Source organism: Eriocheir sinensis, unplaced genomic scaffold (genome assembly GCF_024679095.1).
Source record: "Eriocheir sinensis breed Jianghai 21 unplaced genomic scaffold, ASM2467909v1 Scaffold738, whole genome shotgun sequence".
NCBI classification, from domain to species: Eukaryota; Metazoa; Arthropoda; class Malacostraca; order Decapoda; family Varunidae; genus Eriocheir; species Eriocheir sinensis.
Genome location: NW_026112096.1, coordinates 172,591 through 186,602, shown reverse-complemented (window position 1 = coordinate 186,602; position 14,012 = coordinate 172,591). Strand labels below are relative to the sequence as shown.

Sequence of the window (14,012 nt, the reverse complement as noted above, 5' to 3'; positions counted from 1 at the left end):
TCTCTCTCTCTCTCTCTCACACACACATATGCTAAACATCCCCAGGGTCACCCACCCCAGTACCACGTCTTCTTCAGGATCAGTCAGCCAAATCACTCATTGCCTACGTAATTAACACAAGCCAGGTTAATACATGCCCAGTAATTCTCCCCAACACCCTCACGCCCCAAGAGTACCCAGGTTCAAGCCATTTCAATGAACTTGAAAAATATATTTCTTTTGGTTTGCTAGAAAACACAAAACACAAACCCTGGAATGTGGCTTTTATCTCCTCTCCTGCAATGTTTCTGTGGTGCTGTGGGTACTTAAAACTAGTGTGATGGTTCTATGTGCTACTCCTGTGTGGAAGGAGTTAATGGAAGTGGGGTTAAGGCATGAACTTACTTCAATTCGAGGCAGATTGTAAGGGCACTCAGGGATAACACAGCTGTTGGCGGCTTGGCCGGCCTGCCACACGGGACAGGGCTCGTCCCGATTGGTCGAGTATAATTGCACTTATCTTCCACATGCTTAAAATTAACAAGGTACCTAAATTAAAGCTTAAAATGACTTTCATAGGTCTACTTTATTTATTTATTTATTTATGGCGTGTACATGTGGAATAATGGTGAGGGTATTTATGTTTTCACAGTATGTTGTGGCTGCCTATATTCTGGGAGGCATTTGTTTGCGTTAACGGAGCTACTCTTCCTCTTCCTCTTCCTGTGGGCTAAGCTTCATTTGAAAACAAAATTGGAAAATGTTGATTAAATAGAATTGCAAGAGGTAATGGTAAAGGCGGAAAGGTTTATAATTTCGTCTTTCTCCTCTGGCCTTCTCTTCTCCCCCCTCCCTGGGCTCTTACAGATGAATAACCCGGTAACATGTTGCTTAATAGGCATACATATGTCATCTTGACGTTGGTTCATGGTTGTCATGCAACGTCACTCTGCGCCGTCATCTTGACGTTGGTTCATGGTTAAACCATGACAACATCACTCTGCAACGTCGTCTTGACATTGGTTCATGGTCATTCTTGGAATATGACCAGAAGGTGACCAGGAGGTGACGTCATTTTAAGGTCATGTGTTTGCTGGGCAATGATGCTAATGTAATTGCAAAAGTAATCATGATTATGATCTTAATAAAATGTAAGAGTAATTAATTATAATTACTTAAGAAGCTGTAATCAGTTTCAATTACCTCATGTTTGAATTTGAGCTCTCCCTTTATCAATGTACTTTAGACTCTGATATTTAACTTTCGCACTTATCCTCTCGTTTGATCTAGAATAGTTTCGTCAGTTTTGTTAAATAGTGACAAATTCTTGCTTTCTTGAACCTCTTCATAGAATGACCTTCAACACATGTGTCTTGCTATTCCAGAGTTCACTGCATGAATATGATGTAATTCACTACATTGAAAATGAAATTTCCTTCAAACGAGGAAGAGGTGTGAAGTCTCAGCCAGTTATCCTGCTAAGAGTATTGTATGGTGATCAAGATAAAGACTTCAGTAGTGCTGAAAAGTCTCCTCCTCACATCATCTTGACTGTTGAAAATAAAAGCCTGAAGGATGTATATATCACTGGGGATGGATGTACAATTCCATGTGAAACAGGTGATGATGTGTGTGATGCAGTAATCTTATTGCTTGGGACATATTACATATTTGACTTAGGGTATCCAAGGATTTATTCACAGATTTTAGGATTCCTGCAACAGTATGTGTTAAATGAACCATACACTTTGGAGAAGTCTTCAGGTTATAATCATTTTGTAGCACAGTATGAAAGGTTGTTGAGAGCATAGGAGGATTCACATAATGTAAGTTGCCTCCATCCTCCTTCCTCCCCCTATCCTTCTAAGATAAGAAAGAGATAAGATAATTTATTGGTCACATTCTTCTACATAAATGCATACAAGTGAAATTCTTTATAGCAAAAACAGGCTCCAAAAGTATTCTACATAGATAAGAGTATAGCACATAAAAAACATAAAAGCATATTTTTTTTTAAAAGGTATTAAAATTATTTTTGTGGATAAAAATGGTTAAAGAGCACTATACTGCTTGGGACAAAAGATTTTCTGTAGCGATCTGTTTTAATCAATGGCAGTGCCAGCCTTCGTCCTGATCTTAAAAAGTTATAACAGTTATTAAGAGGGTGAGTTTGATCCTGCATTATTTTTCCTACTTGTTTTATTGCTGCCTCTTGATTTTTTTTTTTTCTTTTTTTTTACAGCAAAGGAGACAGCTCAAGGGCACAAAAAAGTAAACATTAATACAAAAAAAAGCCTGCTACTCGCTGCTCCTAAAAAGAATCCAAAGAGGTGGCCGAAAGATAAGTCAGTCTCGGGAGGAGAGGTGTCCTGATACCCTCCTCTTGAAAGAGTTCAAGTCGTAGGCAGGAGGAAATACAGATGAAGGAAGATTGTTCCAGAGTTTACCAGCGTGAGGGATGAAAGAGTGAAGATGCTGGTTAACTCTTGCATAAGGGGTTTGGACAGTATAGGGATGAGCATGAGTAGAAAGTCGAGTGCAGCGGGGCCGCGGGAGTGGGGGAGGCATGCAGTTAGCAAGTTCAGAAGAGCAGTCAGCGTGGAAATATCGATAGAAGATAGAAAGAGAGGCAACATTGCGGCGGAATTTAAGAGGTAGAAGACTATCAGTATGAGGAGGAGAGCTGATGAGACGAAGAGCCTTTGCCCCCACTCTGTCCAGAAGAGCTGTGTGAGTGGAGCCCCCCCACACATGAGATGCATACTCCATACGAGGGCGGACAAGGCTCCTGTATATGGACAGCAACTGTGCAGGGGAGAAGAACTGGCGGAGACGGTACAGAACGCCCAGCCTCGAGGAAGCTGATTTAGTAAGAGATGAGATATGAAGTTTCCAGTTGAGATTTTGAGTTAAGGATAGACCGAGGATGTTTAGTGTTGAGGAAGGTGATAGCTGGGTGTTGTCAAAGAATAGGGGATAGTTGTTTGGAAGATTGTGTCGAGTGGATAGGTGGAGAAACTGTGTTTTGAGGCGTTGAAGGACACCAGGTTCTTCTTGCCCCAATCGGAAATAATAGTAAGGTCTGAGGCTAAGCGTTCTGCAGCCTCCAGCCTTGAGTCGTTAAGTTCCTGAAGGGTGGGTCTTCTATTAAAAGAAGTTGAATAATGCAGAGTGGAATCATCGGCGTAGGAATGGATAGGACAGTTCGTTTTGGAAAGAAGATCATCAATGAACAACAGAAAAAGAGTGGGAGATAGGACAGAACCCTGTGGGACACCACTGTTAATAGATTTAGGGAAGAACAGTGACCGTCTACCACGGCAGAAATAGAACAGTCAGAAAGGAAACTGGAGATAAAGGTACAGAGAGAAGGATAGAAACCGTAGGAGGGTAGTTTAGAAAGAAAGATTTGTGCCAGACCCTATCAAAAGCTTTTGATATGTCCAGCGCAGTAGCAAAAGTTTCACCGAAACGGCTAAGAGAGGATGACCAAGAGTCAGTTAAGAAGGCTAGGAGATCACCAGTAGAACGCCCTTGCGGAACCCATACTGGCGATCAGATAGAAGGTCAAGTGGAAAGGTGCTTTTGAATCTTACGGTTAAGGATTGATTCAAAAGCTTTAGATAGACAAGAAAGTAAAGCAATAGGACGGTAGTTTGAGGGATTGGAGCGGTCACCCTTCTTAGGTACAGGCTGTGTGAAGGCATACTTCCAGCAAGAAGGAAAGGTAGATGTTGACAGGCAGAGGCGAAAGAGTTTGACCAGGCAGGGTGACAGCACGGAGGCACAGTTTTTAAGGACAATAGGAGGCACTCCATCAGGTCCATAAGCCTTCTGAGGATTGAGGCCAGAGAGGGCATAGAAAACATCATTTTGAAGAATCTTTATAACAGGCATAAAGGAGTCAGAGGGGGGATGAGTAGGAGGAATATGCCCAGAATCGTCCAGAGTGGAGTTTTTAGAAAAAGTTTGAGAGAAGAGTTCAGCCTTAGAGATAGATGAGACGGCAGTGTTGCCGTCAGGACTGAGGAGTGGAGGAAAGATGAAGAAGTGAAGTTGGAGGAGATGTTTTGGCTAGATGCCAGAAGTCACGGGAAGAGTTAGAGAAAGCAAGGTTTTGACATTTTCTATTAATGAAAGAATTTTTGGTTAGTCGGAGAATAGATTTGGCACGATTTCGGGCAGAAATGTAAAGTTCATAATTAGCATTAGTTTGAAGGCTTTGGTATCTTTTGTGAGCTACCTCTCTATCATTGACAGCACGAGAACAAGCGTGATTAAACCAAGGCTTTTTAGCGTGAGGAGTAGAGAAAGAACGAGGAATGTATGCCTCCATTCCAGAGACAATCACCTCTGTGATGCGCTGAGCACACACAGAGGGATCTCTATCCTGGAAGCAATAATCATTCCACGGGAATCGGAAAGTACATCCTCAGGTCGTCCCACCGAGCTGAAGCAAAATGCCAGAAGCATCGCCTCTTCGGTGGGTCCAGAGGATGTACAGGAGCGATAGGACAGGATGCAGAAATAAGATTGTGATCGGAGGAGCCCAACGGAGAGAACAGTTTGACAGAATAAGCAGAAGGGTTTGAGGTAAGGAAGAGGTCTAGAATGTTGGGCCGATCTCCAAGACGGTCAGGAATACGTGTAGGGTGCTGGACCAACTGCTCTAGGTCGTTGAGGATAGCAAAGTTGTAGGCTTGTTCACCAGGATAGTCAGTGAAAGAGGATGAAAGCCAAAGCTGGTGGTGAACATTGAAATCTCCTAGGATGGAGATTTCAGCGAAGGGAGAGTGGGTCAAGATGTGCTCCACTTTATAATTCAAATAGTCAAAGAATTTTACATAGTTGGTAGAGTTAGGTGAGAGATAAACAGCACAGATGTATTTAGTAATAGAATGACAGTGAAGTCTTAACCAGATGGTGGAAAATTCAGAAGAGTCAAGGTCGTGGGCACGAGAGCAAGTGATGTCGTTGCGCACGTAGGCGCAACATCCAGCTTTGGATTGAAATTTAGGATAGAGATAGTAGGAGGGAACAGAGTAGAGATTGCTGTCAGTAGCCTCAGAAACCTGTGTTTCGGTGAGGAAGAGAAGGTGAGGTTTAGAGGAGGAGAGATGATGTTCCACAGAATGAAAATTAGAGCGAAGACCGCGAATGTTGCAGAAATTGAGAAGAAAGAGGTTCGAGGAGTTATCAAGACACCTCTCGGGTCGGCAGCCAGAAGGGGAGTCCTCCCTGGGGGAATTTGTGGTCCCCCCCTCAGGCGGGGACTCCGAGGCATTGCTTAATTGAGCCATTTTGAATTTTGAATTTTGGAAAAAGGTGTATATGTTATGTGAATGTAGTGTGGTGTGGATAAAGAGAGGATCTGTCTTTAGAGTGCATGCTGAACTACTCTCAGGTGTTGGTGAGACAATAGGGAAACGGTTAGTGAGGACATGGGAAGGGTCTTTGGAGGGCTTCAGCTCCCTTCTCACCTCCCATATATACCTCACCGGGAGTGGCTTGCGCCCGTTCGGTAGGTGTCTTCCTACCTACTCCAGCCAAGCTGTGAATGTTACTGATGCCCCTAACTTTTTAGCTTTTTTAACTATTTTGTTCAGTTTATTTTTGTCTGCTAAAGTTAGCCTTTTGTACCAAGTAGAGATAGAAAAAATCAAAATTGACTCAAGGGTAGATCTATAAAATAAGTTGATTATTTTCTTGTTTACCTGAACGGAACGTTATTTAAAATTCTAATGAAGTAAAGTCTCTCTCTCTCTCTCTCTCTCTCTCTCTCTCTCTCTCTCTCTCTCTCTCTCTCTCTCTCTCTCTCTCTCTCTCTCTCTCTCTCTCTCTCTCTCTCTCTCTCTCTCTCTCTCTCTCTCTCTCTCTCTCTCTCTCTCTCTCTCTCTTCTTTGCAAATTTCATATAAATGTTTATTTTAGCACTAATGTGAGTGAGTAAATATCCACATTAGGTTATCTTAAAACATATTTTGTATTAACTAAAGCAATTTTTCAGTAAATTATTAATGACTACAATTACATCATTGTCACAATTTTACTTATTAATGAGTAAAATCTTGACAGTGATGTAATTGCAATCAAAAATAATTTGTTGAAACAATGCTGTTGTTTAATGCAAAACAAATGTTTTAAGATAAACTACTGTGTGTTTTTACTTAAACACATTAACACTTCTAAAACACCTAAAGGTGTTTTAGAAGTGTAACAAACCCATAAACAGCTTTTTGTGTTTTTGAATAAACGGTATTAAACACCATGTGTTTATAATGGAACACCTATGTTTATGAAACCATCCTGTTTTTAGTAAAACATGGTTGTTTATATAAATACGCGTATTTGTGTTTTAGAAGTGTAACAGCGGAAAACATGTTATCGCGTTTTCCCAAAAACATTTATTTTTACAGTGAGATCTTAGTGCAGCATTTGATACGGTTGTTCATGAATTGCTTGTAAAAGACTTAAGGAACATTGGAGTGGTAGACAATGCGTTAAAGTAGAGTTATTTACAAACCAGAAGTTATTGTGTGCAAATTGGAAATTGTTTTTCTTCACATGAAGCTCTGACAAGAGGAGCTCCACAAGGAAGTGTGCTGGGACCTATTTTATTTTGTATATACACGATTAGTTTATCCAGGATACTACAACAACATGGTGTAGGATTCAAGTTATTTGCTGATGACACCCAGTTCTACTTTTCCATCACTGATATTGAAAATACAAGTGCTAAGATCAATAGTGTTATTAAATCAGTCAAGGATTGGATGCATTATAAGCAATTGAAATTAAACGATGATAAGACTGAATTCATGCTTGTGGGGAAGAAGGACACTACGTTATTTTCGTGACGGTAACATGATTATAGGTGGTAATGAAATTCATATTGTTGAAAGTGTTCGTGACTTGGGAGTGTTGTTGGATTCCAATTTGACACTGAAATGTCAGATAAATAATGTCGTAAGGATTGCCGGATATCACCTTAGAAATATTGCTTTTATCAAGAAATACCTGGATGAAGATTCTATCAAGAAATTGTTGATTAACAATATCATATCAAGAGTGGACTATTGCAACTCAATCCACTATAACCTGCCAAAGCTCCAATTAAGGAAATTACAGATGGTCTTAAATAGAGCAGCGAGATTAATCAAGGAACTCCACCACGAGAGAGAATTACTCCTGTTCTGATAGAGCTCCACTGGTTGCCAATAAAAGCAAGGATAGTATTTAAGTTATGTGTTTTGACACACCAAGCTTTGATTACTGGCCGTCCACCGTATTTGAGAGAATTATTACACGAAATACAGCCAGGTGAAGGCATTAACACTCGCCGAGCCACTTCTGGAATCACACTTCATGAACCACAAAAGCACTGATTTGTTCGATGTATCTTAGCTTCGCAGCATTCTCAAGCGATCTCGCGTAATCACTTAACACAAATGATGCTGCAGGTCCTGCCAGTTGCCCGCGGGTAGTGACTTAGGGAGGGGGCACACGTGGTCCGTCTGCTCACTCTGCTGGGGAGGTGACCACCAGCGGGTCTGCAGACGACGCACAAGGTGCAGACGACGCTATTTCGTGACGTCACTGCAAAACCTCTATACTCGTAAGAACATAAGGGGCCATATTCTGAAACATTTCGAGGTAAAGATTCGTTTTAGGTCCGTGCCAGTATCTCATAATCTACTTTATGAAACATCACTATCTCTTCATATATCTTTTCTACAAACCTTCAGCAGTCATGGAAACGCTTTGAAAATCCAATTCAAGGACTTTTTTTTTTATTCTTGAAAATAGGTGATAATGGTGTGGAGCTTAGTTGACCCCGCAGCCTACACTACCTCACCCGCCACGTTGGGTTTCTCCTCCTCCTCCTCCTCCTCCTCCTCCTTTTCCTCCCTCTCGCTAGCTCCCCTTTCTTGACCTCAACCTCGTCGTCTTTTTCCTTTGCTATTTTATCCTCCTCCTCCTCCTCACGCGTGGGTCAGTGAAATGGATATGCCTGGGAAAGGTAAACTGAGGTAACCTGCGTGCCACAATCGGTCCTGTGTCGTCGGCTGAGGGGGTCTGCTGTTACCTGCGCGGGGTCACGGGCCAAGGGGACGGAGGAGCGCGCAGGGGTAATGCGTAGGTTATCGTGTGACCTCCCCCCCCTTCACCCCTCTTCCCACCATCATCTTTGCCTTATACAGTGTTGCGTCCTGGTGTTTTTTCTTGTGAGTGTTTGACATATTGTTTTAAATGAGGGTTTGATAGTTTTATGCGTGTGTGTGTGTGTGTGGGTGGGTGGGTGAGGGGGGGGTTAGTGGTTGAATGTAGGGAAGTGAGCCAGTCATGTATTAGCACAGGTATGAAGGGGTATACAGTAAGGTTAGGTTAGGAAGGTTAGGTTAGGTTAGGTGTGGGTTTTATGGTTGAGGGAAGATTGTGTGCTGATAGCGGAGACAGTAACAGGAGGAGGCAGGCAGATGTAGAAGTCACCCAACCAGCCAGGTATTAGTACAGGTGTGAATGGGGGTATACAGAAAGGTTAGGTTAGGTTAGGTGTGGGTTTTATGGGGGAGGGAAGATTTGTGCCTATAGCGGAGAGAGTAACAGGAGGGGAGGCAGGCAGAGGTAGAAGGAGTCACCCAACCAGCCAGGTATTAGCACAGGTATGAAGGGGGTATACAGAAGGTTAGGTTAGGTTAGGTATGGGTTTTATGGGGGAGCGTAGATTGTGTGCTGATAGCGGAGACAGTAGCAGGAGGGGAGGCAGGCAGAGGTAGAAGAGTCACCCAACCAGTCAGGTATTAGTACAGGTGTGAATGGGGCTTAAGGGCCATATTCTTAAACGTAAAAGAACATAAGAACGTAAGGAGTCTGCAAGAGGCCGGTTAGTCTATACAAGGCAGCTCCTGTAAGTCTAATCCCACCTTACCTCACTATCCATGTTAGATCGTTAAGTGGTTTGTTAGTTTGTTTGTTAATGGGTAGTCAAACAGCTGTATTACCGTTAGTTAGGTAGGTTAGTTAAACAGATAGTTTGATAGTTAGCTAAGCAGTTAGAGTCAGTTAGTTAACTTTACTATATTCTGTATTTATTTATTTATTTGTTTATATTATTTTGTTTATTTATTTTTATTTTATTTTGTTATTTTGTTTTTTCTTTTCCTTTTCTTTCTTTCTTTTCTTTTTTTCTATTTGTATTCTTTTTCTTTTCTTTTTCTTTCTTTTTTCCTTTGTGTTTTCTTGCTGTTGGTTTTCTTTTTTGATGTTCTTTTTTGGTGTTCTTTTTTCCTATCATCCTTTTGTTGATGTTCGTTGGTCTGGGTGAGCCGCTTTCCTCCCAGAAGAGACCCGCCCATAATTTTGGAGATGTTGTTAGGGCCGAAAGGTGGATGATGTTTGTTTTATTTTATTTTCTTGATGTCGTTTTTTTCGTTCTTTTTATTGCTTTTGTTTTCTTTTTCGATGTTTTCCTGTTCTTTTTCTTTCTTTTACTTCTTTTTGATGTTTTTGTTGTTATTTTTTTCCCATCATCCTTTTGTTGATGTTCCTTGGTCTGGATGAGCCGCTTTCCTCCCAGAAGAGACCCATCCATAATTTTGGTGATGTTTGTTAGTGACGAAAGGTGGATGATGTTTGTTTGTATTTCTCTTTCTTGATGTTGTTCATTTATTTCTGTTGCTTTTCTTTTCGATATTTTTCTGTTCTTTTCCATATTTTTGGGTGTTATTTTCGATAACATCCCTTGTTGATGTTCTTTGGTCTGGGTGAGCCGCTTTCTCCCCAGAAGAGACCCACCCATAATTTTGGTGATGTTAGTCAGGGCCGGAAGGTGGATGATGTTTGTTATATTTTTCTTTCCTTGATGTGTTTTTCTTTGTTTTTTTTATGTTCATTTATTCATATCATCCTTTTGTTGATGTTCTTTGGTCTGGGTGAGCCGCTTTCTCCCCAGAAGAGACCCACCCATAATTTTGGCGATGTTAGGGCCTAAAGGTGGATGATCTTTTTGTTTCTTTTCTTGATGTTTCGTTTCTGTATTTTCCATTTTTCTGGTGTTTTTTTATTTTCCTTTTCTTTGGTGTTCCCATCGCGTGGATTGTCTACGACAGTATAACGAGCACCACAAGCCCGGGTTTATTTAGAGTTTGCTCTCCTAGGCAGACTGCCTACCACGGCTGACGACCTCCACCTGCCCGGGTTTATTGTTCGGAGTTTGCTCTCCTAGGCAGATTGCCTACCACGGCTGACGAGCTCCTGCCCGGGTTTGTTGTTCGGTTTGTTGCTCTCCTAGGCAGAGTGCCTACCACGGCTGACGAGCTCCACCTGCCCGGGTTTGTTGTTCGGAGTTTGCTCTCCTAGGCAGATTGCCTACCACGGCTGACGAGCTCCACCTGCCCGGGTTTGTTGTTCGGAGTTTGCTCTCCTAGGTGTATTGCCTACCACGGCTGACGAGCTCCACCTGCCCGGGTTTGTTGTTCGGAGTTTGCTCTCCTAGGTGAATTGCCTCCCACGGCTAACGACCTCCACCTGCCCGGGTTTGTTTAGAGTTTGCTCTCCTAGGTGAATTGCCTCCCACGGCTGACGACCTCCACCTGCCCGGGTTTGTATAGAGTTTGCTCTCCTAGGTGAATTGCCTACCACGGCTAACGACCTCCACCTGCCCGGGTTTGTATAGAGTTTGCTCTCCTAGGTGAATTGCCTACCACGGCTAACGACCTCCACCTGCCCGGGTTTGTTGTTAGAGTTTGCTCTCCAGGTGAATTGCCTCCCCCGGCTGCCGCGCACCACCTGCCCGCGTGTCTTGTTCCGAGTTTGCTCTCCTAGGTGAATTGCCTACCACGGCTAACGACCTCCACCTGCCCGGGTTTGTTTAGAGTTTGCTCTCCTAGGTGAATTGCCTCCCACGGCTGACGAGCTCCACCTGCCCGGGTTTATTGTTCGGAGTTTGCTCTCCTAGGTGAATTGCCTACCACGGCTAACGACCTCCACCTGCCCGGGTTTGTTTAGAGTTTGCTCTCCTAGGTGAATTGCCTCCCACGGCTAACGAGCTCCACCTGCCCGGGTTTGTTTAGAGTTTGCTCTCCTAGGTGAATTGCCTCCCACGGCTAACGACCTCCACCTGCCCGGGTTTGTTTAGAGTTTGCTCTCCTAGGTGAATTGCCTACCACGGCTAACGACCTCCACCTGCCCGGGTTTGTTTAGAGTTTGCTCTCCTAGGTGAATTGCCTACCACGGCTAACGACCTCCACCTGCCCGGGTTTGTTTAGAGTTTGCTCTCCTAGGTGAATTGCTTACCACGGCTAACGACCTCCACCTGCCCGGGGTTGTTTAGAGTTTGCTCTCCTAGGTGAATTGCCTACCACGGCTAACGACCTCCACCTGCCCGGGTTTGTTTAGAGTTTGCTCTCCTAGGTGAATTGCCTTCCACGGCTTACGAGCCTCACCTGCCCGGGTTTGTATAGAGTTTGCTCTCCTAGGTGAATTGCCTTCCACGGCTAACGAGCCTCACCTGCCCGGGTTTGTATAGAGTTTGCTCTCCTAGGTGAATTGCCTACCACGGCTAACGACCTCCACCTGCCCGGGTTTGTATAGAGTTTGCTCTCCTAGGTTGCTGCTGCTCAACTTAGCTACTTTTCATTGAATTTGTATAATAATTTGTACTTATGGAAAATTACAATCCAGGAGAACAATACTAATTATATGATTTTGCTGTTAATTGTACCACTGGCTAACGAGCCTCACCTGCCAGGGTTTGTATAGAGTGAGGTTGCTCTCCAGGTGAATTGCCACGTACAGGGCAGGGCTAACGAGCCGCACCTGCCCAGGCCCAGAATGTCTCAGTACTGATTGGTGACGCAAAGGAAGCAGGTGAATATCCTCCTCCACGGCTCGTTAGCAATACCTGCATTATCTATGTATGGTGTTGTTACATCGAAATGTCAAAATGAAAAAAAATATATATAATAAACATATATCTATGTATAAGGTGTTGTTACATCGATGCAAAATGTCAAAATGAAAAAAAATATATATATAAAAAAACAACGGGTTTGTATATAGTTTGCTAAGGGTCCCAGGAGTTTTGAATTACCTTCCACGGGTAACGAGCCTCACCTGCCCGGGTTTGTATAGAGTTTGCTCTCCTAGGCAGATTGCCTACCACGGCTAACGAGCTCCACCTGCCCGGGTTTGTAGCCGGAAGATCTCCGGCACCTCCGTCGGGGCCCGGAGGGACGCCGAGGAGCCCTGCCTGGAGCCCTCCATTCCTGCCATGCTCGCCAGGGAGACCTTGGGCTCGCTGGCGCTCCACACCCCCGCCGAGGCGAGGATGCAAGAACTCGCTTCTTAAAACTACCAGACTGGATTATAAAATTAATCATAATTACTGTGAAGGCGCCGGTCACCGCGTTTATCGGTTCAGGGATGGAAGACCGACGGGCCTGGGAAACGCGCACAAGCATCCAAAGGAATCCTCGCGACGGCTTGCGACGCAGCATCCGTTTCCCTTTTCTTTCTCATTCCAATTTTTCTTTTTTATTATATTTTCCTTCTCTGATTGATTGATGGATTGATTTTACTTGGTAGGAATCTGCTCACCAATTAACACCATTCAGGTGTACATTGCACCCACACACCTGCCGAGAGAAAACACCAGTGAGAGTGGTGACGCTCACGAGGACGGCTCGCTAGAGTTTCCTAACATTCGCATCGGGGCCCACATCTCTTTAGTCGTCCGTCTCTTTATTTTTATCTTCTCTATTTCATTCTAGTTCTCCTTTCTTTCAGCCTTGCTCTCTATCTATTTATTTATTTATTTATTTCTCTCTCTCTCTCTCTCTCTCTCTCTCTCTCTCTCTCTCTCTCTCTCTCTCTCTCTCTCTCTCTCACACACACACACACACACAGCTTTCGTAGGTGTTGTGGGTATTGCCAGGGGTAGTTTAATGACCCGGGTGGTAGTCTGACCTCCTATCTGTACTATGGACCCAAAAAAACACTCATGAGAATCAGACTGATCTGCTTTGACCCCCGTGGAAAAACTTGGTATGAGAGACAGAAGCGTCTGAGAATACCGGCCTAGGAGTTGTCATGTATGAGTCGAGTGTCCTCTTGTTGGGTTAAGGATATGCACTGTTAATTATTTATTAATTTATTAGCATCACAGGAGGCGGCTCAAAGACAAAACAAAACACACTCACTAAAAAACACCAACCACTTCTCCCACTATCAGAAAACACTCACCATCATGTGTTTTTTTCTTTTTTTTTCTCTCTCCCATTTATATATTTATTTTCGCATCATAGCAGGCAAACACTAGCACACAGCACACACACAAAAACGATAACCACTTCTCCCACCATCAGAAAACAGTCACCATAATGTGCTTTTTCTATTTTTTTCTCTCCCATTTATCTAATTATTTTCGCATCACAGGAGGCAGCTCAAGGGTAACACAATAACACCCCAAAAAACTAAACCACTTCTCCCACAATCAGAAAGCAGTCACCATCATGTGCTTTTCTCCTTTTTTTCTCTCCCATTTATCTGTTTATTTTCGCATCACAGGAAGCAGCTCAAAGGTAAAACAATAACACACAAAAAGTCTGTCCACCACTTCTCCTCCCACAAACACACGAAAAAAATAGCTGCCATCAAGTGCTTTTTCTCTTTTTTCTTTTCTTTCATTGATTCATTGAGTTTTCACATCATAGGAGTTTCATTTGATGTTGATGAAAGTTCAGCATGCAGCTTTTTTTTATTTATATTGCCATTGTGCGGAACTTATTCTATGAGTATGTCGGAAAAAATGACCGAACGGGTAAATGTTATGAAAGAGATGGGGAAGCAAAATGGGGTTCGATCCTTATGAGAAGAAAGTTTTATCTGCGAATTATTGGGTCTGGATTAAAGTCTTCTTCCACCTCTTCCGCTGCTTCCTCCTCTTCCTCCTTTTCTTCCTCCACTTACCCTCTTCTAGGTTCTATCTGTACACCTCTATATAGTTTCTCGTGGAAATAGTACAAGAATACACAG

General features: G+C 43.2%; 2 long non-coding RNA genes across 14 annotated transcripts; one reads left to right on the top strand and one right to left on the bottom strand.

Annotated features, from left to right (window-relative positions):
• Positions 1-9,723: 9,723 nt before the first annotated feature.
• Positions 9,724-12,234, bottom strand: LOC126994176 (uncharacterized). 3 transcript variants are annotated; one of them, XR_007748877.1, is made up of 4 exons: positions 12,093-12,234; positions 10,835-11,227; positions 10,302-10,700; positions 9,724-10,167 (listed from the first exon to the last, which is right to left on the bottom strand). It is a non-coding gene; the product is annotated as an uncharacterized LOC126994176 (long non-coding RNA). The 3 variants fall into 3 exon arrangements; XR_007748878.1 differs by having other exon boundaries at positions 10,302-10,635; XR_007748879.1 differs by having other exon boundaries at positions 10,835-11,162.
• On the top strand, positions 10,276-12,534 carry LOC126994175 (uncharacterized). Of its 11 annotated transcripts, none has more exons than XR_007748873.1 (5): positions 10,443-10,538; positions 10,803-10,867; positions 10,936-11,260; positions 11,326-11,585; positions 12,126-12,534. It is a non-coding gene; the product is annotated as an uncharacterized LOC126994175 (long non-coding RNA). The 11 variants fall into 11 exon arrangements; XR_007748875.1 differs by having other exon boundaries at positions 10,803-11,000; positions 11,196-11,260; XR_007748869.1 differs by having other exon boundaries at positions 10,803-11,000; positions 11,131-11,260.
• The last annotated feature ends 1,478 nt before the right edge of the window (positions 12,535-14,012 follow it).